The sequence below is a fragment of the Equus caballus genome, chromosome 4 (genome assembly GCF_041296265.1).
Source record: "Equus caballus isolate H_3958 breed thoroughbred chromosome 4, TB-T2T, whole genome shotgun sequence".
In the NCBI taxonomy this organism is placed as follows: domain Eukaryota; kingdom Metazoa; phylum Chordata; class Mammalia; order Perissodactyla; family Equidae; genus Equus; species Equus caballus.
Window position 1 is genome coordinate 32,299,217 of NC_091687.1, and position 25,629 is coordinate 32,324,845.

Consider the following 25,629-nt stretch of genomic DNA (forward strand, 5'->3'; position numbering starts at 1 on the left):
TTTCTATTACCCAAACTTCACTCTCTACCATGCTCCCAGAATCTCCTCTCATGGCAGATATACTAAATTATGTAACATTTCAAGAAGGCACCACATTTTCTCATACTTCTGTGTCTTTTCTGTAGTCGTCATCCCATTGTCTCCTTGAAAACGTCTTTCAACATTCACACCAAACTCTAATATCAAGTCTCCTCAAACTGAGTAACCCTTGCTATGAGTGCCATAGCTCGGGAACCTGTCTCCTGTTAAAGCACCTATCACTTGGAGTTTTAATCATGAATTTTCTTGTCCCAACAAACTATGAGAATATTGGAAGCTTTGTCTTCTTGATTTCTGCATGATAGAACCTAGCATACACAATAACAACAGCTATGACATTGAAGGGCTATTACCATGTGCCAGACACAATTAATCTGCTGAACTACCTCGTGAGATATATACCTTTATTACCATTGCCATTTGATACAACAGAAAACCAAGGCATAAAGAGGTGAAGTAATTTGCCCAAAGTACAAACTTTTAAGGTTTAGAACTAGGCCACAAACTAGGTTGTTTGATCTGTCCAATCCTCCTAAGCACTACACTAGCCACTTCCAATGCTTGTCACACAATAGGTGCTCAATAAATCTGTGAAAGATGAATGAATATGTAAGCTATCATTGAAGAAAGCTTACAATAAAATCAGCCCTGATATTCCTTTCTCATTGGCACTGCTAGGATATTACCTTCTTTCAGGCAATTTTCTGATCTATGGAGAAGAAGCTACAACACTATTCTGCACCAGAGAGTTTGCATTCATTTAAATATTTATTGAGTGCTATTTACCACTTTTTTTCAAGTTCTGCCTGAGAAAGCACAGTTAGAAAATTACATTCATTAGAAGAATCTCAGGAATGGGCCTAGACAGACAGCTGCTCCCATCTCAGTTAGCAAGCTCCTTCGCCAATGAAAGGACTTTGAGAGAAATGTTTTGCAACAGAATCAATGTCAGTTTTCTCCCTTTATATTTTCCTCTTTCCTTACCAGCCAGCACAGAAGTTCACCCAATCTCTCCAACACCTCCCACCTCTGCCATCATTACCATTCTACCAGCGGGAAATGGGACTAAATGAGAAATGCAGGCTCAGGGGAAAGCTGGCAAGAACCAATAAGAACAAGCTCAAGACTGGCTCTGCAGCAGTAAGAGGTAAGAGCTCCTCGAGGAACAAAATCCACCACTCTCCTCAGGACTAGAATGCTAACCTCTATCTCATTTAAGAAAAAGATGCACATTTAGCATTTCCAGTTCAAATACTGTTCAGGGGATAGATAGGATAGAAGATATCACTGAGTCAATTTAAAGACACAGCCACTCAAAGATAATTTTAAGCCAAACTTAGCCTTGTTGATCATCCTTTGTAACTGGCCATTTACAGCCATCTGCCCTAGAGAATAAGGCGGAGTGCTGCCAGGTCTTGCTGGCTGGCTCCCAAGAGCAACCTGCCTGGCTCTGTTCAGGGCTCTACGAGTGTGGGGCATTAGGCTGTGGGGTGAATGCGAAGTCAGCCACATGGCTAACTCCCTCTTCGGCAGTGTGCCTATAAATAGAATGTTTTCATTGCAGTTAATAGATACTTTGGTCCCTGTTCTGGGAAGCACCTGGACTTTTAAAGATTTTTTAAATCCTGTGTATAGATGCACAAAATGCCAGTGGAAGTTTTACAGGGACCCCTGTAGCAGTTCTTGCCAAGGATCATTTTCTTTTCAAATCGCAGTCCTTCCTGTAGTGTCTCAGAGACCAGTCTCTGCCAGGATGCAGGTTTTGACTTTTGAAGCATAGAAAGAACACTTTTACCAAGTTTTATGTTTTCCTGAAGAAAATAAGACATGTTTAAAGATGAGTACAGATATGTGGTACTGTATTAGTCTATTCTAGCTGCTATAACAAAATACCAAAGTCTGGGTGACTTAAACAACAGAAATTTATTTCTCATAGTTCTAGAGGCTAAGAAGTACAAGATCAAGGTTGTGGCCGATTGAGTTCAGGGTGAGAGCTCTCTTCCTGGCTTGCAGACAACCACTTTCTTGACTTGTCCTCAAGCGGTGGAGAGAGAGAGCAAGGAAGCTCTTTGGTATCTCATAATGACACTAATCCTATCAGGGCCCCACTCTTATGACCTCATTTAACCTTAGTTACTTCCTTACTCCTTATACAGTCACATTGGAGGTTAGGGTTTCAACATATGTATTTTGAGGGGACACAATTCAGTCTACAGTAGGTACCTTGGCAAAAAATTGTCATGTGTTATCTAATGAAGTAATGCTACAAGGACACTCAGGGAAGAGACAAGACTTAGACAGATGTGTTCTACAAGATTGTTATAAAAATGTTTCCACAGAAGCATTATAAAGATGTGCTACTCAGAAGTGTCACGTATCTGATACTCAGATGTATCTAACAGATGCATCATGGTTGATTCTTAAGAAATTATAAATCAGTGTTCTCCTAAATTCCAATGCTACCTAAAACAATAATTTTAGCCAAAGATACTTTTTAGTGCTCTACCTAGATTCTCTCAAATCACTTTTTCTATTTTTCATTTCTTTTTGTGTATTCCTCTAACTCGGTGGTCTTTTATCTTTAACATCCTGTGTTCGTGGCTGTCGTTACTGCCCTCACTACTGGAGGTGTTTTGCCACACAATGGAGACCCGGAAGTGCCTAGAAATTTATTTCTCCAGCCAGTCATTGACCAATATGTGACAGACGCAAGGATATAAAAACCCAGATCCTTTGCTTCAGTCAGGGTACTTCTAGGGGTTAATTTACAACCTGAAGTTCCCCTGTGGGATCAGGCTGAAGCTACCCTTATTTGTCTTTCCCCTATTTCCTTGTCCTGAGCATCCCCAACCTTATCAGTCTCCCCTAGAAGCACTTCTTAAATAAATCACTTGCACAGCAACACACATCTTAGGTTCTGCTGAGGAATGCAACCTAAGAAAGCACTTGAGATAATATTTATAACATTATCAAGAGATACCAAGGGGATGAACAGGATATGTTAAGTGTTACAATATTTTTTATTTTTATTTTATTTTTTTATTCTTCTCCTCAAAGACCCCAGTACATAGTTGTAGACTCTAGCTGCGAGTGCCTCTGGTTATGCTATGTGGGATGCCGCCTCAGCATCGCCTGATGAGCGGTGCCATGTCCACGCCCAGGATCCAAACTGGTGAAACCTTGGGACACCGAAGCAGAGCACATGAACTTAACCACTTGGCCATGGGGACGGCGCCTACCATCTTTTAATATGACATTCTTCTAGCTGTCTTTCTGTTATTAATTCAAACTTACTCCCTCATTCTTTGGTTCATTGTCTCATCCAGGACCTTTTTTCTCCATTGTACTTTGCTCAGCCTGCCTGAGACACTTAGTCTCACCTGAATTCCCACTTTTTTTTCCTAACATGCCAGATACCCTTAATGAAACTCTAAGTACAATTCTCATGATTGACAGAAATACAATTGGGAAGGTATTTGATCAACTACTTACAACGACTTGAACAGCACAGGTGAACAGGCACACCAGCATAATGAGGGACTGAATCAAAGGAAATGCATTGGCAAATACAGTGGCAGATACAGTGGAAAACAAAGCAAGTAGGAGTGAACCAGAGGAAATGAGTATTAATGGTTCCTGTTCAGTGCCTCACACACTATGCACTCAGAGGTGATTCTGCCTCTTCTTTATTATTTTTTTTATTGTGGTAACACTGGTTTATAAAATTGTATATATTTCAGGTGTAAATCATTATGTTTCAGTTTCTGTGTAGAGAACTTCGTGTTCACCACCCAAAGACTAATTACAATCCATCACCATACCCATGTGCCTAGTCACCCCTTTTGCCTTCCTTCCTCCCCTCTAGTAACCACCAATTCAATCTCTGTCTCTATGTGATTGTTTGTTGTTGTTTTTATCTTCCATTTATGAGTGAGATCATATGGTATTTGACATTCTCCCTCTGACATATTTCACTTAGCATAATACCCTCAAGTTCTATCCATGTTGTTACAAATGGCTGAACTTCATCATTTTTATGGCTGAGTAGTATTCCATTGTGTATATATACAACATCACCTTTATCCATTTGTCCCTTGATGGGCACCTAGGGTGCTTCTGAGTCTTGGTTATTGTGAACAATGCCACAATGAACATAGGGGTGCATGTATCTTTATGCATTCATGTTTTCATGTTGTTTGGATAAATACCCAGTATTGGAAGAGTTGGATCATATGGCAGTTCTATTCTTAATTTTTTGAGGAATCTCCATACTGTTTTCCATAGTGGCTGCACCAGTTTGTACTCCCACCAGCAGTGTATGAGAGCTCCCTTTTCACCACATCTTCTCCAACACTTCTTGTTTCCTCTCTTGCTAATTATAACCAATCTGATGAGAGTGAGGTGACATCTCATTGTAGTTTTGATTTGCATGTTGAGCATCTTTTCATGTGCCTGTCGTCCATCTCTAGATATTCTTTGGAGTAATGTCTCTTCAGACCTTTTGCCCATTTTTTAATTTGTTTTTCATTTTTTTGTGGTTGAGATGTATGAGTTCTTTACATATTTTGGATATTAACCCCTCATCAGGTATATGGTTTGTAAATGTCTTCTCCCAATTGTTAGGGTGTCTTTTTGTTTTGTTGATGGTTTCCCTTGCTGTGAAGAAGTTTTCAGTTGATGTAGTCCTGTTTGTTTATTTTTACTATTGTTTCCCTTGCCCGGTCAGACATGGTACTCGAAAATATGCTGCTAAGACCAATGTCGAAGAGCATGCTGCCTATGTTTTCTTCTAGAATTTTCATGGTTTCAGGTCTTACATGCATGTCTTTAATACATTTTGCATTAATTTTTGTGTATGGTGTAAGATGATAGTCTACTTCCATTCTTTTACATGTGGCTATTCAGTTTTTCCAACACCGTTTATTGAAGAGACTCTCCTTTCTCCATTGTATGTTCTTGGCTCCCTTGTTGAAACTCAGCTGTCCACAGATGTGTGGGTTTATTTCTGGGCTCTTGATTCTGTTCCCTTGATCTGTGTGTCTGTTTTTGTGCCAGTACCACGCTGTTTTCGTTATTAAGGCTTTGTAGTATATTTTGAAATCAAGGAGTGTAATACTTCCAGCTTTGTTCATTTTTCTCAGGATTTCTTTGGCTAGTTGGGGTCTTTTGTTGTTCCATATAAATTTTAGGATTCTTTGTTCTATTTCTGTGAAATATGTTGTTGGAACTTTGATAGAGATTGCATTGAATCTGTAGATTGCTTTAGCAAGTATGGAGATTTTTAACTATGTTAATTCTTCCAGTCCAAGAGCATAGAATATCTTTCTATTTCTTTGTGTCATCTTCAATTTCTTTCAACAATGTTTTATACTTTTCAGTGTACAGACATTTCACCTATTTGGTTACGTTTATTCCTAGGTATTTTATTCTTTTTGCTGCAATTGTAGATGGCATTGTATTCTTAATTTCTCTTTCTGCTACTTCATGGTTAGTGTATAAAAATGCAAACGATTTTTGTATGTTGATTTTGTATCCTGCAAATTCACTATATTCCTTCATTATTTCTAAAAGCTTTTGGGTGGATTCTTTAGTGTTTTCTATATATAAAATCATGTCATCTGCAAATAGTGAGAGTTTCACTTCTTCCTTTCCAACTTGGATTCCTTTTATTTCTTTTTCTTGCCTGATTGCTCTGGCTAGGACTTCCAATACTATGTTAAACAAGAGAGGTAAAAGTGGGCACCCTTGTCTGGTTCCTGTTCTTGGAGAACTTTCAATTTTTCTCCATTGAGAATATTATCTATGGGTTTGACATACATGGGTTTTATTATGTTGAGGTACTTTCCGTCTATACCCACATTATTCAGAGTTTTTATCATAAATGGATGCTGTATCTTGTGAAATGATTTCTCTGCATTTATTGAAATGATCATGTGATTTTTATTTTTTTTTAAGATTGGCACCTGAGTGAACATCTGTTGCCAATATTCTTTTTTTTCCTTCTTCTTCTTCTCCTCAAAGCCCCCCAGGACATAGCTGTATATTCTAATTGTAGGTCCTTCTGGTTGTGCTATATGGGATGCCACCTCAGCACAGCTTGACAAGTGGTGCCATGTCCATGCCCAGGATCTGAACTGGTGAAACCCTGGGCTGCCAAAGCAGAGCATTCAAACTTAACTGCTCAGCCTGGGGCTGGCCCTGATTTTTATTCTTCATTTTGTTAATTTTCTCTGTCATGTTGATTGATTTTCAGACATTAAGCCATCTCTGAATCCCTGGAATAAATCTCACTTGATCATGGCATATGATCTTTTTAATGTATTGTTGTATTGGATTTGCTAGTATTTTGTTGAGGATTTTTGCATTGATGTTCATCAGGGATACTGGCCTGTAATTTTCTTTTTTTGTGTTCTCCTTATCTGGTTTTAGTATGAAGGAACTGTTGGCTTTGTAGAATGAGTTAGGAAGCTTCTATTCTTCAGTTTTGTGGAAGAATTTGAGAAGGATCAGTATTAAGTCTTCTTTGAATGTTTGGTGGAATTCAGCAGGAAAGCTGTCTGGTCCTGGACTTTTATTTTTTGGGAGGTTTTTGACCACCGTTTCAATCTCCTTGCTGTTGATTGGTTTATTCTCTATTTATTCTTGATTCAGTTTTGGAAGGTTGTATGCTTCTAAGAATTAATCCATTTCTTCTAGATTATCCAATTTGTTGGCGTATAGCTTTTCATAGTATTTTCTTATAATCTTTTGTATTTCTTAAGTATCCATTGTAATTTCTCCTCTTTAATTTCTGATTTTATTTATTTGAGCATTCTCTCTTTTTTGGTTGGTGAGTCTAACTAAAGGTTTGTCAATTTTGTTTATCTTTTCAAAGAATCAGGTCTTAGTTTCATTGACTTTTTTTCTTGTTTTTATAGTCTCCATTTCATTTATTTCTGCTCTGATTTTTCTTATTTCTTTCTTTGTACTGATTTTTGGCTTTGTTCTTCTTTTTCCAGTTCCTTTAAGTGCACTGTTAGTTTATTTGAGATTTTTCTTGTTTGTCGAGGTAGGCCTGCATTGCTATAAACTTATCTCTTAGAACCACTTCTCCTTTTTCCTATAAATTTCGGCATGTCATATTTTCATTTTCATTTGTCTCCAGGTATTCTTTAAAATTTTTTTTAAAGATTTTACTTTTTCCTTTTTATCCCCAAAGCCCCCCAGTACATAGTTGTATACTCTTCGTTGTGGGTCCTTCTAGTTGTGGCATGTGGGATGCTGCCTCAGCGTGGTTTGATGAGCAGTGCCATGTCCACGCCCAGGATTGGAACCAACGAAACACTGGGCCACATGCAGCAGAGTGCGTGAACTTAACCACTCGGCCCCGGGGCCAGCCCCTGTCTCCAGGTATTTTTTGATTTCTTCATTGGCCCAATAATTGTTCAGCATCATTTTGTTTAATCTCCACATATTTCCGGCCTTTCCTTTTTTCTTCCTGTAGTCAATTTCTGCTTTCATACTGTTGTGGTCAGAAACGATGTTTGGTATTATTCAATCTTCTTAAATTTATTGAGACTTGTGTTGTGGGATAATGTGTGATCTATCCTGGAGAATGTTCCGTGTGAATTTGAAAAGAAGGTGTATTCTGTGGTTTCATATGTTCTGTATATACCTACTAAGTCTGTTTGTGTAATGTGTCATTTAAGGCCAATGTTTCTTTATTGGTCTTCTGTTTGGATGATTTATCCATTGGTGTAAGTAGAGTGTTAAAGTCTCCTACTATTATTTTGTTATGGTCTATTTCTCTTTTTATGTCTGTTAATAATTGCTTTATATATTTAGGTGCTCCTATGTTGGGGGCATAGATATTTACAAGTGTTATATTCTCTTGTTGGATTGTTTCCTTTATCATTATGCAGTGCCCTTCTTTGTCTCCTGTTACAGTTTTTGTTTTAAAGTCTATTTTGTCTGATATAAGGATTGCTACCCCAGCTTTCCTTTCTTTGCATTTGCATGGAGAATCTTTTTCCATCCCTTGACTTTTAGTTTGTGAGTGTCTTTAGGTCTGAAGTGTGTCTCCTGTATGCAGCATATACATGGGTCTTGTTTTTTAATCCAATCAGCCACCCTATGCCTTTTGAGTGCAGCATTTAGTCCACTGACATTTAAAGTAGCTATTGATAAGTATGTACTTATTGCCATTTTATTCCTTTTTTTCTGGGTGTTTTAGTAGTTCTTCTCTGTTCCTTTCTTCTTCTCTTGCTCTCTTCCTTTGTGGTGTGACGGCTTTCTTTAGTATTATCTTTGGTTTCCTTCTCTTAATTATTTGTGTATTTATTGTAGGTTTCTGGTTTGGGAATACGATGAGGTTCCTATATAATAATATATATATAATAACTATATATAATGTATATAGTAATTTACATTAAGTTGACTGTCTCTTTAGTTTGACCTCTTGCTAAAAGCTCTACTCTTTTACTCCTCCCACATTTTATATATATATTTTTTAAAAACTTTATTTTTCCTTTTTCTCCCAAAGCCCCCCAGTACCTAGTTGTATATTTTTAGTTGTGGGTCCTTCTACTTGTGGCATGTGGGATGCTGCCTCAACAGGGTTTGATGAGCAATGCCATGCTCATGCCCAGGATTTGAACTGGCAAAACCCTGGGTTGCTGAAGTGGCATGTGTGAACTTAACCACTCAGCCATGGGGCCAGCCCCCTACATTTTATATTTTTGATATCATATCTACCTTCATTTTTTGTGCATGTGTATCCATTACCCTCTTATAAGGGAAATAGATAATATTAGTACTTTTGTCTTTTGACCTTCATATTTGCTTCTCAGGTAGTTAATCTGTTACCTTTACCATATATTTGCCTTTACCAGTGATTTTATTGCTTTTTTTTGATAATTCTCTTATTCTTATTTATGGTCTTCTCTTTTCCACCTAAATAAGTCCTGTTAGCAATTCTTGTAAGACTGGTTTCTTGGTGATAAACTCCTTTAATTTTTGCTCCTCTAGGGAACTCTTTATCTCTCCTTCCATTCTGAATGATAACATTGCCAGGTAGAGTATTCTTGGCTGTAAGATTTTTCCTTTCAGCACTTTAAATATATCGTATCACTCCCTTCTAATCTATAAGGTTTCTGCTGAGAAGTCAATTGATAGCCTTATGGGATTTCCTTTGTATGTAACTTGTTCCCTTTCTCTTGCAGCATTTAGGATTCTCTCTTTAATTCTTGATATATTAATTATAATGTGTCTTGGTGTCGGCTTCTTTGGGTTTATCTTGTTTGGTACTCTCTGTGCTTTCTATACCGGATGTCTGTTTCCTTTCTTAGGTTAGGAAAGTTTTCAGCTATTATTTCTTCAAATAGATTCTCTGCCCCTTTGTCTCTCTCTTCTCCTTCTGTGATACCTACAATATGGATGTTAGTATACTTGATGTTGTCCCAGGGGTTCCTTATACTGTCCTAATTCTTTTTAATTCTTTTTTATTTTATCTGTTCAGCTTGGGTGATTGCCTCTAGTCATTGTCTAGCTTGCTGATCTGTTCTTCTGTATCATCTACTCTGCTATTGAGTCCCTTTAGTGAATTTTGCATTTCCAGTATTTTATTCTTCATTTCTGATTAGTTCTTTTTTATATTTTCTAGTTCTTTGTTGAAGTTCTCACTGAGTTAATCTATTCTTCTCCCAAGATCAGTCAGCATCCTTATGACTTTTTGTTTGAACTCCTTGTCAGGTAGATTGTTTATCTCTGATTCATTTAGTTCCTTTTCTGGAGTTTTGTCCTGTTTCCTTACTTGGAATATATTCCTTTGTCTCCCCATTTGCCTTTTTCTCTGTGCTTATATCTATGTATTAGGTAAGTCAGCTATGTCTCTGATCTTGGAGAGGTGCCCTTATGTAAGAGAGGCCTTGTGAGGCCCAGTAGTGTGCTTCCCTCTCATCACCAGTTCCAAATGTTCCAGGAGTGTCCCCTTGTCTTGGCTACATGTGTCCTTCTGTTGTGGCAAGGTTGCTCTTGCTGCAGGTTCCCAGGGAGGCTCAGCTGTCCCTGTGGCGGGTAGGTTGCAGTGCTCATCTGTGTGTGGCTGCTATTGACCATTCAGTCACTTTGTCAGGCATGGGGAAACCCAATACAGTTGGCTTCAAGGTCTAATAGCACACTCCTGTTGCAGTTTTTCAGTTAAGTGAGTAGGCCTCTAGTATGGCTGGTTGCTAGGTTCAGGGGCTGACAACTTCTGTAGTCCCCTGGCCTGCAAGGCTCTTGTCAGCTCTCTCAGGATTGCAGCTGAGTGGGGCTAGTCCCAGGCATGGAAGCATCCAATTGTTTCAGCCTTTGGAATATGAAGCCAATCCCCTATGTTGCTGTTTGAGAAGCACACGTCTTCTGCAGCTGACAAGCCCCACTGCCTGCAGGGTCACACACCTTGTCAACACAGTCCTGCCCTGTATGCATGCCCCAACCCACTGAAACAGTCCCAGTTGTCCCACTGCAGAGGCCCCACACACTGCACCCACTCCTCATGCATACCCTGCCCTGCAGAGGCAGAGCCATTCATCAGCTGCAAAGGATCCAGGCACCTCACCTATGCAGGCCCACAAGTTGCCTGAGGGCTTGCTATTGGATGAGGCCATTCCGTAGGGCATGCTGCCTGTCCTGGCTGAGCTGTATTAAATTGGTGCTCCAGTGGGTAGGGCAGACCCTGGGCTAGAAGTCCAGGGGAAGAAACTCCAATGGTGTCTGCCAATGTCTATATCAGCACGCTTATACTAGGTCACAATGATGGCTGCTGCCAATGTCTCAGTCTCCGGAGAGGCTTCACTTCTCACTGAGATGTACCCAGAGCCTATCAGGTGAGTCTCTTTTCACCAAAGGAATGTGTACCTTTCTTCTTGGTAACTTTTGGTTGCTTTCTGAAATGGGTGAATTTGTGTGTGAGCCTTTTAAGGGCGGGATTTTTTTTCCCCTTATGTCTGATAGCTTTTCTGGGAGTATTCCCTGTTGTTGTTAGTAGTCAGTGAAACCAGATATTATGACACTCATCTTGGTTGTGCTAAGTCCAAAAGCTTATAGCAGTAACACTCCCCCACTCAGATCCCCCACTCCTCCAGGTAAGGCTTCAAAGCTTAGCATTGCTCCTGGCTAGCTGTGAAGTGCTGTAGCTTGCAAAGGTGGCTGTTTTTCTCTTCAGAAGGGAATTTCTGCCTTTCACTTCAGTCAGCACTATCCTTGGTTGCAGGGTATGTTTTAATCCAGTTTTCCGTTCTCTCTCAGGGGTAATATTGTTCCACAGGTAGTTGTAAGTTTTTTGTGCCTGTGAAGGAGGTGAGTTCAGAGTCCACCTATGCTGCCATCTTGACATCATCACTCTTCTTTATTATTGAAGAGTCACAGGCCTAACTGTCATGTTCTTGAACTTGACTTTTGATTTGGAGACTAAACAGTTTCTGCTTGTGATTTTCACAGAGAAAAAGTGATCCTAAGAGAGAACCAGCTTTTAGTTAAGTCAAGGAGTACCAACACTATTCAGGAAAGAGGTCAGAGAATGGAGGTGGTAGAGATGATTTAAAAAATGTAACAAAATCCATATGAATAGAAAAGTTCACCACAAGGTGTTTCAACCCCACGAATCCATGGAAGCTCCATTCAGGAAAGTAATCAAACAATATTGTCCTGTTAAATTTGCCACTAACTCTCCTGTCATTATTTTCTTTCTCTCTCAGTGGCATTCATCCCAGTTAGCCATTCTGCCATCTTGACCTCTATCTATCCTTGGTTTTCCTGATAACCTTGTATGTCTTCTCCCACTCTGGCCAATAACTCTGTCTGCTTGGTAGAATTTTCTTCCTTAGCTTTCTCATAAACAATGATATTGTTAAGGGCTTTCCCATTCTACATATTTTCTTTTGGTGCCCCTAGATTACATTTATGACTTCAAATGCATTTTATCAAATTACAAATTACGTTGATGTATTTTTCTTTATTAAGGCTAAACAGGCCATTGTTAGGGCAAGACCATGTCATATCTTTGCATTTCCATTGCCTGAGACCTAGAAGGTAACCAGTTACTGATTTGTTTTTTAAAGATTTTATTTTTTTGCTTTTTCTCCCCAAGGCCCCCCAGTACACAGTTTTATATTCTTCGTTGTGGGTCCTTCTAGTTGTGGCATGTGGGATGCTGCCTCAGCATAGATTGATGAGCAGTGCCATGTCCACGCCCAGGATTCGAACCAACGAAACACTGGGCCACATGCAGCAGAGTGCGCGAACTTAACCACTCGGCCACAGGGCCAGCCCCCAAGTTACTGATTTTTGAATGAACTAATAACAAAAAATTAATTCATAGAATCTTCTTTTGGGAAAATGCTTTAAAAATCTCATTAAAAATCTTATAAAAGAGAAAAATTATTTTGCTTAATCATGAGTGAACTATGACACCATTTTACTTTATTAGCTAAAATACTGTTATCTAATGTTTCATAAACTATATAAATCAAGCAAATTAACTTAGTACAAAAAGAACACAGCTTTGAGCAAAAATTACATTTTCATTTACACTTATGCAGGCTTGCCTTATAGAACTTACAAGAATTGCTTTCATCTCCCTTAACAGAGAAATCATACCAGTAGAGAAATTTACAAAATCCCAAATGCATTAATACTCTGTGAATCCAACTGAAGTACATTAGAGGAAAAGATGTTCTCAAGTCTTCCACAACAGAGTGAAATAAAAGGGCCAAAATTTTCTTGAGGAAACCTGGACCTAATATTCTCAAAGCTGAGAAATTTCTGATATCCCTTTGTGCACTTAGTCAAAAAAATTTTTTAAGTTGTTTCATTACTCACTGAGTTAGCTCTTCCAGGATGCAGAGAACATAATTTGTGCAGTGGCCATGCCACATTCCTAGAAGCAGGTTGTATGTTTGATGAATTTATCCAGTCATTGTACGTAGAACTATGTGTTCTTGGGCTAAAACAACATAGTGACTTCATTGGAGCTCGTTTTTGAACAAAGTTATATGTAATAAGAATATGTTTGTTTTCTTCCTGGTCTTCTTTCAATCATCAGATTTAATATTCTCTCTCTCTTACTCTTGGGTTTTTTTTTTTTTTCTGCTTAGTTTCCTATACTCAAATCACAAATTCAACCCCCAGCTCTCCACCAGTTGTCTAAATCTTTTCTGAACAGTTTCAGATGCATCTGGTAGTCCATTAGTGTCATTGCCTGAAGAAATCTGTCTTGGGGCCTCTAGCCAGCAGCATAGGGGATTGGCTGCATGCTGTTGGTGCATTGTTAGATGACCCATTGCTCTCATCCTGGGGATGCCTTTTACTCCTTCCCCACCTGAATCCCTTCTTCCTGAATCTAACTCTCTTTTGGTTTACTCTTGTCTTTTGGTGGGCACATCCTCTAACAATTTCCTAAGAAATGGTGCATCAAGGTTGACTGAGAACTTGTGTGTCTGAAATGTATTTATTTAACCTCTACATTAATTGATGCTTTGGCTAGATACAAAATTCTACATTGGAAATTATTTCCCTCTGAAATTTGAAGGTATTTTTCTGTTGCCTCCTGACTTTTAGGGTTGAAGCTATGAAGAACAAACCAATTCTAATCCCTGAAAAGTGTCTAAAGTATTTATCTTCTCTGAAACCTCATAGAGCCTTCTTTCTTTCCCAAGTGTTCTAAAATGTTACACTGACCTGTTTTGGTATGAATTTGTGTACTGGGCCCTCTCGATCTGGAAATAAAATTAAGCACAAAGAAATTTCCTTTAATGACTTTATTGATGACTTCTCTCACACATTCCCTATTTTCTCTTTCTTCAGCGTTGGTTCTGCCAACACCTTGATTTTGGACTTCTGGCCTCAAGAACTGAGAGAGAATAAATTTCCTTTTGTTTAAAGCCACTCTGCAGTACTTTGTTAAGGCAGTTCTAGGAAATTAATACAACCCCAGTGATCTACTTCCAAGGTTTGTGCTTTGCTGTTTCCTTGGAGTGAGGTGGAGTGGAAAAAGAAAAACTCTGCAATCGGCACTAATATAACCCTCTCATCAGTGAGCACTGATTCCGTGGAGGATGATCTTCAGGTCCCTGCTTCTGCCTATATCCACCCAATTACTTCAGATTTTCAAGGATCAGTGTTGTAACTACATTCTGGTGCAAGGACCTCAAAAATATATACTCAAATATGTTTGTACTTAAACTCTGAAAAGCTACGGGTAGGAGAGATATAACAGCAGCATTTTGTTTTTAATACTTCACTCTTGAAATTTAGGAAGTTCAATCTTAGTTGGTAGCAAAGACCAATAATTTCAATTGACTAAGACAACATTTTCATTATAAGTTTTTCTAAGATGCAGATATATTATGAATATTTACAGAGCCCTTTCAATAAGTTTCTTTATTTTTTTAAAATTTTGGTCATTAGTGATTTGGGGGGGGCAATCTATATCTTTTGTGGCAATAATTATAAAAACATTTACACAGTTATTATATCTAGAACCTAAGTTTTCCACTAAAGGGATTGAGTGAAAAAATATGTGAATGGTTAAAAAAAAGAAATAAAGGGGCCAGCCCAGTGGCATAGTGGTAAAGTTTGGCACCTCTGCTTTAGTGGCTTGGGTTTGCAGGTTCGGATCCCAGGTGCAGACCTACACCACTCATCAGCCATGCTCTGGCAGTGACCCACAAACAAAGTAGAGGAAGAGCAGCACAGATGTTAGCTCAGGGCTAATCTTCCTCAGCAAACAAAAAACAAAAAGAAAAAGAATAAGTTGTGATGAGGAAGAGACCTTTAAAGCAAAAACAACTCAGAACGCCTGCTTGTGCATTTGATAGAAATGACTCTCTAATGTATGTTTAATTACTCAACTTAGGCAATTACATGCTTATGTATAGTTTTTGTCATAATTCTTACCATATTCCCTCTTTGATAAGACAAAAGTAATTACCATTTATGTCAGTATAATGAAGATATGGAGCATAAATAAAGTACAAATATTTTCTATATAATTTTCATTGTAAAAACTAATCTTTAGCAAAGGAGCTATTAAGCATTCTAACTAGGGGAACTCAAGTAAAAATTAAAATAAATCTTGAAGAAAGAAAAACAAATAAATATAAAAAAATCACAAGTATAACATGCAATACTGTCATCTCTTCCTCTGAAGTTAGAATAGCAATTCGGTATTACCAGGGATTGAACAGGAGCTTTGCTGTATCTGACAACATGGTTTAAGACTAGCTGGAATGTATCACAGACTGAGATGTGAAAAAGGCTGAAGTAACAAACTATAAGATATTATTATCAAGAGCACCAATTTTGGCATAGATAAATAATTTACCCAAACTTCCTTCATAATCACTTCAATTTACTATTTATTTTCATATTAAATACTCACCAAATTATCAACCCAGGCAAAAAAGATTGGACAAGTAAAATCCAAGACCTCATTAGAAAAGCTACTCCTACCCAAACCTTTAATTGCTTTAACATTTTCGCTTACTAATTCCATTTGCAAAATGTGACCCATACAATAAAATACCTATTTAACATGATTAACTTTTCAAGTTATTTTTAAAAATCTTAAAACAAATACATTTTCAGACAGAGAATATTACAGGAAGAAAAAGAAAAAATAAAATTCAAATAAACGTGCAGTGATTTATAAGTCTTCTCTATCTTCAGAGGGTCTTTTATATTTTTTTTAAGGAACCACACTGTAAGGGTTTAAATATGTGAAAAATATGCTCAAGTGGAGAAGTAAATACTTTTTAGATAATGAAACTGTTATGTCTTCACAAAAATCTTCCAGACGAGTTCTGAGATTAAAAGAATATTCAAGTTGCCTATTCTAGTCTCATTAAGGGTTACCTTTTGGTAGAGAATTTCAAATCATTCACATAGTGGTCACTGGAATGTAACATAAGTGTTTTAAACAGTAACTAAAGAATTTTATAACTGCCAGTAGAAGCAGATCGTCAAATATCTAGAAAATTATATTCTTGATCAAAGGGAAGATAGGCCACTGCTCTCCTACCAGGGAGTTGTGTAGCGTGGCATATTCTTTACGGAAAGCATCACGGCCTAAAACTGTACTATAGTGATTGTGTCAATATATTCGCTTTTGTTTGTCCATGACTTGACTTTCCTGCACAGGTTGACTGACTCAGAAAGACACTGACCAACGTCTAGAGCAGTTAATAGCTGTCTTCGTATACTCTAGGCAATCGGTGGACAACTGAACTATCTCTGCCAAAAACTAATGAATATGTTTATAAAATAACATATGAGTCTATGGTAAAGAGATTTAATTTCTCATGAAGAAAAAAGGCTCTGCCTTCAAAAAGATTCACAAACACTTTGTGACTGCAGGTAGTCCGGGCAAACAAAGATTTTGTAATCCTAGAGTAGGCTGCGGTTAGCCGGGCAGCTGTTCCAGGGGACCAGACCACTCACTACTGGACTCCAGCTGGTAGATCTAGGACTTACTATTACTTGGAAAGTGGTTGGCAAAAAACCAAGCAGTGTGATGGAGACCCCACCAAGGTGTCTGGAATACATGGAACAGAAATGCTAGGCAGGGATACTGAAGCAGAAATCAAGTATTAGTATTCTCTCAGTGATGGAAACTCAACTCTAATTGGACCAAGCATTTTTTTAGAGAGGATTCATGTGACTGTTATGAATACTGGGGCATTTCTCAGAGTGAAAGGAATCAGAGCTTCAGAGACTAAAATCAAGGACTTAATACTAGTGTGTGCTCTCTCTTTCTCCCCCAACCCTGACACTCATATCTGATTATATTTTCCTCTCTTTTTCTATAGTCAGGCCCACTCAATATGGTGGAGAACAGCTGCCAGCAGGCCCAGGGTTGGACTGTATTTAGACAGACCCCTGCAACCCAGGGGAAACTACCCTTCCACCAACACTGCAGAGAATTAAGGGTTATAACTGACATGTGTCTCGTGTCCTGACGTGTGTCCTGACAAGTGTCTCAGGCCCAGCTTTTGAATCTAATTTTGTATTTAGGGGTATAGAGTACTGTGACTGACCACTATGTCAAGAATTAGCAGTGATTTTTGGATATCCTGATTGTCAGCCTCTCTAAAACTACACAAGTTTCAGAGTAGCTCCCTAAAAAAAAGGAGGTACTCAGCTGAAAAGGGAAATGGGACAACAATTACAACATTAAAGTAGGCTTAGACCATAAAATTAGGTAAATGGGATGGGCAAAAAAAGGAAAAGACTGTTAATTTGAGATTATCTAGATGCCCAAGCTTTTCTTTGGAATACTAAGAACCAGCACAATGACAAGAAAGATGAATTTCACACTTTATGGTTGGTGATTTGAAGGTGCCATTATGATAGTCACTCAAGGAAGGATTGCTTAGAAATTCTTTTTTTTTTTTTTTGAGGAAGATTAGCCCTGAGCTAACTACTGAGCTAACTACTGCCAATCCTCCTATTTTTGCTGAGGAAGACTGGCCCTGAGCTAACACCCATGCCCATCTTCCTCTGCTTTATACGTGGGATGCCTAGCACAGCATGGCTTTTGCCAAGCGGTGCCATGTCCGCACCGGGATCTGAACTGGCGAACCCCAGGCCACTAAGAAGCTAAACGTGCAAACTTAACTGCTGCGCCACTGGGCCGGCCCTGCTTGGAAATTCTTAAGGAAGGTGGGCTGCTTTTCTATCACTATAGACTAGAAGAGAAACTTTTAATATCAGATGTGCCATTGCTAGGACAGGAGTTTCAAAGATGCCCTACATGTTAGCTACACTAGCCAATTTATGTTGGCTAATTCTATGATTAGTCCACACTTAGTGGTTCTCTCTTACCACATCCTAGCTCTAGTTTCTCATTAATTGGCCTGCTTAAGTGTCTGTTGCCACCTAAATCATGGGTCCCTTAAACAGATAGAGGTGCATCCTCATTGGTATCTCCCATAATAAGTATCACAGTGGGGATGGGTGCCTAGATGTTTGCCAAGTGCAATGAATGATCAGGTGTTCTATTCTAGGTTGAAGTTTCCCAGAGGTAAAAAACGGAGATCATTAAATATCTTAAAAATGTATGAAAACCAAAAGAATAAACCATATATGATGGAGAAAGACATTATATAGATGGATGTCATAAATGAAATTTGCATATCTTCTTCAAATTCTTTTCATTATATATTAGAACAAAAATAAAGAAAAAAATTAATTCAAATTGGAAAGAACTGCCATTTTTGGTACATTTTTAGTATCCTGTTTCATTATTTAAAAATTTTAAGTAGATTATAAAAGATAGATTAAGATATCTTGAAACTTTGTCAAGTTACGTGTCAAAATAAGATCAATACACTTATTTATACCCTAAAAATTATTACTTAAAAACATTAAATATAGGTATTTTTCAATATGCATTTACACTATCAGATTTGAATTCAGGTTTTATTCATCCACACCTACTATGTGCTACCAACTTTTCTAGGCCCTGGGAATAACGCAGTGATCAAAATAGATGAAGTTTCTATTCGAATGAACTTACATTTCAATGGACACAGAGATAGAGTTCATGTTGCTAACTGTTTACCACAAGGCTCCTGCCACTATTCTTATATTCTTTACAAGAGCCTTATGGGATAGGTAATATCCCATAATATTATTGTCTCCATTTTACACATTAGAAAACTGAAGAATAGAAAGTTTAATTTGTAAAAGGTCTTAAATAACCAGTATTAGAATTAAAATATAAACCAGGTAATTTGGCTCATAATATGGCTTCTGAACCACTTTGCAATACTGACTCTCATGGTAAACAAATATAAGAAATAAATTTTCTTAATGTTATCTTTATAAATATAGAAGATAACTTCTTGCTCACAAAAAATAATAGGATTTATTTCTTTGAAAATACTTGTCACTCTTTAGAGCAGATAAATACTGAATTTCAATGCCTAATGAAAATGTCTCACCCCTCCTGCCTGATCTCCCCTTTACCAATTTTGGCTCCATGCCTTAACAAACTTGACCTCATTCCTTCCTTCTTTGCTTCAGTTCTGAAGATAGGCACTGTGATGTGCAGTGACACCCTCCTTTAGGAATAAAGGCATTTATTTCCACAGTTGTTGAGAATGCTGCCAACAGAGTTCAACTCTCAACCCTTCCAGGAAATTTCTCAGCTGAAGAGAGGAAGAGAGCCACATTACCCGAGGTCAACCCTCTGCCTAGGGTAGCCTATATGCTACGCCTGATCCATGTAGGGTAAAATGCAGGTCAACTCTGAAGGATCATCCCAGTTTCAGAGCTCCTCTTGCATTAGGCTGAGGCCATCGCTGAGACTACATCTCCATTCAACCCTTCCTCACTGCCCAATCTTGGTTTCTTCCCTTCTCCTCCAAAGAACACTCTCTAATAAACTTCCTGCATGATAACCTCTCTCAGAGACTGTTTCTCCAAGAACCCAAATTGCTATACGCCCCAATATTAATTCCAGTTTGTCAAATTTCCATTTCCAGAAACTCTACAGATGAGAGATAATATACAGGTTTATGGATCAGTGTCATGAAGAAATACAATAGGAATAAGCTTTATTTATGGCCTTTATTTATTTATGAAGCTTAAATTGGATGTAACTCCATCAAAAGATAAAAAGAAGCAAAGGGTCACTTTGTATTCATTCTTTTATTCTATAAAGTTCTCTCCTGTATTTCGTTGTAGTACTATATTCATGCTCTTTTTTCTCTTAAAAAATAGATCTTACATATTCTAGTTACTTTAATTTTTATGGTACTGACTTTCCAAATGTCTAAATCACTTTGGTCACTCTAAACTTATTCTACAGTATAGTTTTCAGCATGAGAGTTGTCCTCCTGCATCTTTTTTCTTTTAATTATTCCCAAGAGATGAGCAAGGGACACATACCAATTATGCATATAAATTTTCATCACCAAAACTGAAAATGCTCATGCTGATTTGTGAAATACTTTAAATATTTATTTTGAATAAATGTTTTTAATATTTACTAAATCCTGTATTCAGAAATATAGTAATTTTATGATTGTTTAGGTTACAGTTTCCACAGAAAACATTGCTACTTATTGAATTATTATTTCTTTCGTGTTTTTTCTAATTTTCAAAAAGCTCTAAGTAGAAATGACCATGATAGCATAGTACAAAGTATTTATGATTTAAAATAAAAGAATGGATTCATTGGTTGAGAAGCAATATTACAATCCACAGTCAGATTTTCTTTATGAACTTTCCTAGTCTCCATCCTGATGCTTCTTATCTATGCGGCCTTAGGCACATCATTTAAATTTTGAGCTTCAATTTCTCTTCTGTAACATCAGCAATCTGCTTTGTCTAACGTAGAGTGTTTTTATGAAGAATCAAATAATGTTAAAAAAATTAAAACTAGAGAATACTGTACAAATATAATGCACTAATAATAATTCCATTGACAAGGAGACTGATGGGTCCCACAGCAGTTGTGTTATACAAAAGTGAACCATCCAGTTGTTTAACTGAACATTAAAAATGCATCCAGAAGTTATTTGACACGTAGGTTATATTTTAATACACGAGGGGCTGTGCTTACTGATGCTCAGATCTGCCTCCTTCTAAGCCTTTAGTGTCTTAGTTTCATTGCCTCAATAATTTTGTTTACATGGCATCAAATAGGGATATCACACAGCTTCTCAGATATTTGCCATTTCACTGGCACTGTGAACTCAACTGTGCGTTAACTACTCTAATTCTCATTTCTTTCCTGACCTCTCAAGTTGATACGATATCTTTCAATTGGGACTAATTAAATAAATCATTGAAGAATCACAAAATGGAATACTATATAACCATTAAAAAGCAGTAGTGGGGCTGGCACAGTGATGTAGTGGTTAAGGTTGTGGGCTCTGTTTCGGCAGCCTGGCATTCATGGGTTCAGATCCCAGGTGTGGACCTACACACTGCTCATCAAGCCATGCTGTAGTGGCATCCCACATACAAAAAACAGAGGAAGATTGGCAACAGATGTTAGCCCAGGAACAATCTTCCTCATCAAAAAAAAGAAAAAGCAGGAGTAAGTTTTATTTGTTGTACATGGAACAACTCCTTAGATTATATATTTTTTTAATTCAAGATTCTAGTCAGTAGAGCATGAATCCAATGTGTTTGTGGAAATATATATATTTCACATATATATTATAAGCTACATATATTATACATCAGATTCATATGTCTATATATACATATTACATACTTATACATATGTCTACACATACACACATACATGTTTTCCCTGAAATGATTATGCATTTTCTTAAAGAAAGGGAATTTGGTATTTGTAAGTGTAAGAAAATTTTTATTTTGGCACACACAATCAAAAAAATATATTTATAAGATAGAATCAGCTTGCCCTAATAGCTGCCTAATATTATAACTCTTATTATTAATACTTAAGGTGATCATTTTGTTTATTCCAGTATAAACATTTCTTTCTATCATGTAAGGAAATCAAACAAGAAGCAATTTTTTCTTGGGAAAATTCCTAAATCTTAGTTTGTTTTAAACAATAGGTCATTTTGTGTCTGCTTCTTGATTGGAATATTTTTAATATAGATGTGTTCAAATATCTATATTTTTTTCATGTTTATATGACATTTATTTATTTAAAATTTACCTTCCCATTTAGAACAGATACTAAGTATGAAAATGCATGCATTTTAAGATACCAAAATGTTTTACTTAACAAATATTTTACTTCTTTTTTGTAGTAAAAATTATAGGGCAAAGATTTATTTTCTTTTTGATTAATTTGAACCACCTTAAGACATAAAACCAGCACCTACAAAAATAATTCCAGCATAAATATTTACATCCCACTGTGCCCTGTGAGCATCCGCAGGAGCTGGGGCATTCGACCTTTCACTCTCAAACCCAAACAATAAACGTGGCTTTTTAAAATTTAGCATGTGTTACTGATCATTATTTCTTCTGGGTAAAAGCATGTAAAAATTAAGGAAATCTGAAGGAGATATTTTTCAATGCAAAAATTAAAAAAAACAAATCAGGGAACTTTTTAGAATTTCAGGCTTTTTCATTTCATTGCACTTTTATTTTTCTTGTTATAGTCTTTGACTCTTTTTGAATCTGAGAACATAAAGTGGAGCTAGGAAGCTGTTCTTACATTCTAGAGAATAGGGTTTAATGAATATTGACAGTCATAAGAATTTAGGAAACCCATATTCAACTGCCTTTCCTCTCCAGAACTAATTAAACTCAAAGCGATTTAATGTCTCTGTCTCCTACTGCAGCATGAACTACATGAGGGCAGACACCAAGTCAGTCTCATTCTACTTCTAGAGAGAAGCACATAGTAGAGTCACTGGCACATAATAGGAATTCAATAAATAGTTTCTGGAAGGATGAATGAGTAAATATATGAATGGGCTGCATAATAACATGAAGAGAGTTGTAAACTTTTCTTCATGAAGAAAAAGAATTTGCTGTGATGGAAACAATCTAAGCAGGAATCTTGATACCTGGCATCTGGTTTCTTCTCTGCACTTATTCTAACTTACTCTCATTACTTCAGTTTAATAAGAAAATAAAATAAAATAAAAAGGGGACAGATGATTATAAATGATTTTGAAGTCCTTTCCAGTTTTTAGATATAATCTAGGTGAAATTATTACCTGTTTGAAAAAAACAAAAATAAAACAAATGTGAGGCTACAGTCTTGCTTTGTCTATTGGTGTTCATTTGTTAATGAAAGACCATGCGATCTGTAACGTGAGGAATTCTCACCAGAGTTCCTGTTTCATATGTGTCTTTAATGAAGATGAACACTAAATTCTGAAGATAATTTTGGTTTTCTCATTCACCCCCTACAGCTCTCTAGGATTTCTCCATCCCCCAAACAGGACTATCTTAACTACACCAATAAGCCATTCTATTACCACTTCATGCTGTATCGTTCCCTCCCTCCCACCCTCCCCCTCCACCTGTCTACTTGAATTTCCTTATGGCATCATGTGGAGTACTAGGATTTGCAACCTAAATGGGAGCCTCCTCTTTCTCATCTCAATTCACGTTTGAGTCACATGTGGAAAGAAAACAAGCAAGGTCAGGAGGCAGAAGAAGAGAGGAAAACAATTAAATGTCATAGAAATCTTTATCTGAGACAAGACCTGGAGATGAGGTATTTCAGGTCCCTCTTATGCCTCAGGATTATTCCATCCTGGGGGAAGTTACGACATCTCAAACTTCCTTCCCTTTTGTTACTCTGCTTAACTGATATTTGAATAATTAAAAAGAAGGAGGAGGAGGACAAGTAGTGAGTTATTGGAACTGCTGTCAGTCAGAGGGCTGAGGCACTGCTGATGGGTAAGGTTCTTTCCCGCCTGCCTTCCCAGCTGTGCTTTAGGCCACTGTCCCCAAAAGGAGCACTCTCTCCTTGCTAATATCCATGACTGCATTTCTAGAAGGGCTTTGTGGGGAATCTGAATTGGCCACCCCAAGATCTGCCTCTTTGGCATGAGGATTATTTTGGGCTGGTTACTTTTAAAAACTGCAGGCATGAGAGAAACTCTAAAAAGTAGAAGTTATCCTTTGTAAGGTACATTTACATTTGTAAAGGAACTCTCCATCTGCAAAGGTGTCTCCCCCTCTATACCTGGAAGAAGAGGGGATGACCTTATCTCTAGAAACTCTTATCATTACAGAAGGCAAGGACTTAAATCTGCATAATAACCTTACTCTTATTTACTGTGCTCTTCTGGTAATCTCCCATAACTGGCTCCTTGCACACCCCCCTCCCACCCCGCAACATCCTCCTTTGTCTTTAGCTGAGGGTGCTATTTAAGGCGAGAGCTTCGGCCATTTTGGTGAGTTGCTCAGTTTGCCTGCCTGAGTCTCTCCCATGTATACATGTTATAAAGTTTTGTTTAATTTTCTCCTGTTCTTCTATCTCATGTGAATTTAATTTGTAGCCTAGCCAGCAGAAGGACCTACAGTGGGTAGAGGAAATGTCTTCCTCCCCTACCTCTTCTTGCCTCTGGAGTTCTCCTCTTCACCTCAAGTGCTGGTACCAATTCAAGTATTGTTCTATGCAACATATTCCATGGGAAGAGAATGCAGCTCCCATTTTAAGCCTATGCCAATTCCAGGTAATTTAAAGCAGCTTTCAAACTTTTTAGACCATGCCCACAGATAACAATTAGATACCCCTTTGCAGGCAGTACACATACTTGTAAAACATATCTGAAAACAAGGTTTCACAAAACAATACTGACTCTTACCACATGCAATACACACTATTTTTTGATTTACATCAACTCATATTTTTATTAAAAAAACACTGGCTGGACGAATTAAATCACAATCTCTTGGGCAGAGGCTCAGGCATCAGGATTTTTTTTTAAGCATTCCCCCGGTGATTCCCACGTGTGGGTAACTTTGGAAACCACTATTCTAAAGAGTTTTCAGGTGATTCTCTTAGATCTTGAGGAATATGGTTTTACTTGCAAATAATGTTTCACCTTTTCATTTACAATCATTATATTTCTTAATTTTGTTTCTTCTTTTACTGTATTATCCAGAGTTTTTAAAACAATGTTAGATAGTATTAAAAGCAAGTATCTATTAAAAAAAAAAAACACCAGTTGTGGTGCCACGTGGTAAGGAGCTCTAGTCTACACCCGCGCCATTAAAAGGCCCACTGCCCTCTTTGCGGGTCTTCCGAGGCAAGAACATGGCCACAGCCCTGGCGCGCTGCAAACGGGGCAAAGGCCTCCTCAAGGTGAACGCGCCCTGATGGAGCTGCGCACGCTGCAGTGCAAGCTACTGGAACCTGTTCTGTGCAAGGAGCCATTATTGGCGAGGACTCACGTGTCCATGTGAAGGTTAGCGGTCACATGGCCCAAATTTACGCAATCTGCTAGGCCACCTCCAAAGACCCGGTGGCCTATTACCAGAAATACATGAATGAGGCTTCCAAGGAGATCAAAGATATCCTTATCCGGTATGACCAGATCCTGCTGGTAGCTGATCCCTGTCACTGCTAATCCACAAAGTTTGGAGGCCCCCGTGCGGGTGCTCACTCCCAGAAATCCTACCGACAAGCCCATCATGAGCATCAGAGTTCACCTTTATAATAAAGAATGGTTGGGGGATTTAAGGTTAAAAAATAAATAAATTACTGGATTTGGCCCAGAAACTGCGTACTCTATTCAACAGTCACAACTCAGTCTGTAAATCAGCTGATCTAGAGCAGGAGCCAGCAAGCTGTGGCCCATGGGCCTGGCCAGTCAGGTCAGCCACCTGTTTTTGTAAATAAAGTTGTGTTGCGTACAACCGCACCCACTTTTTAACGTGTTCTCTATGGCTGCTTCCCTCCAACAGCGGCAGAGTTGAGTAGTTGTGGCAGAGACCGAGTGGTTCACAAAGTCTCAGCTTTTTCCTACCTGACGCTACAGAAAGTTAGCCACCCCCGCTTGTTTAAGTTTTTTGCTTTAGGAGGGACAGAATTACCGTAAGAAGCAAAGCCGTTAGAAAAGCTATCCGGATCTAACTCTTGAATGGTCTGGTATTCCAACCTAGGGA

General features: G+C 37.9%; 1 protein-coding gene and 1 pseudogene across 2 annotated transcripts in view; one reads left to right on the forward strand and one right to left on the reverse strand.

The window, feature by feature from the left end:
* Positions 1 to 25,629, reverse strand: part of SEMA3E (semaphorin 3E) — a 254,468-nt gene that overhangs the window by 141,382 nt on the left and 87,457 nt on the right. The gene's annotated exons all lie outside the window — the stretch shown is intronic.
* On the forward strand, positions 10,813 to 25,181 carry LOC138923888 (small ribosomal subunit protein uS9-like; annotated as a pseudogene).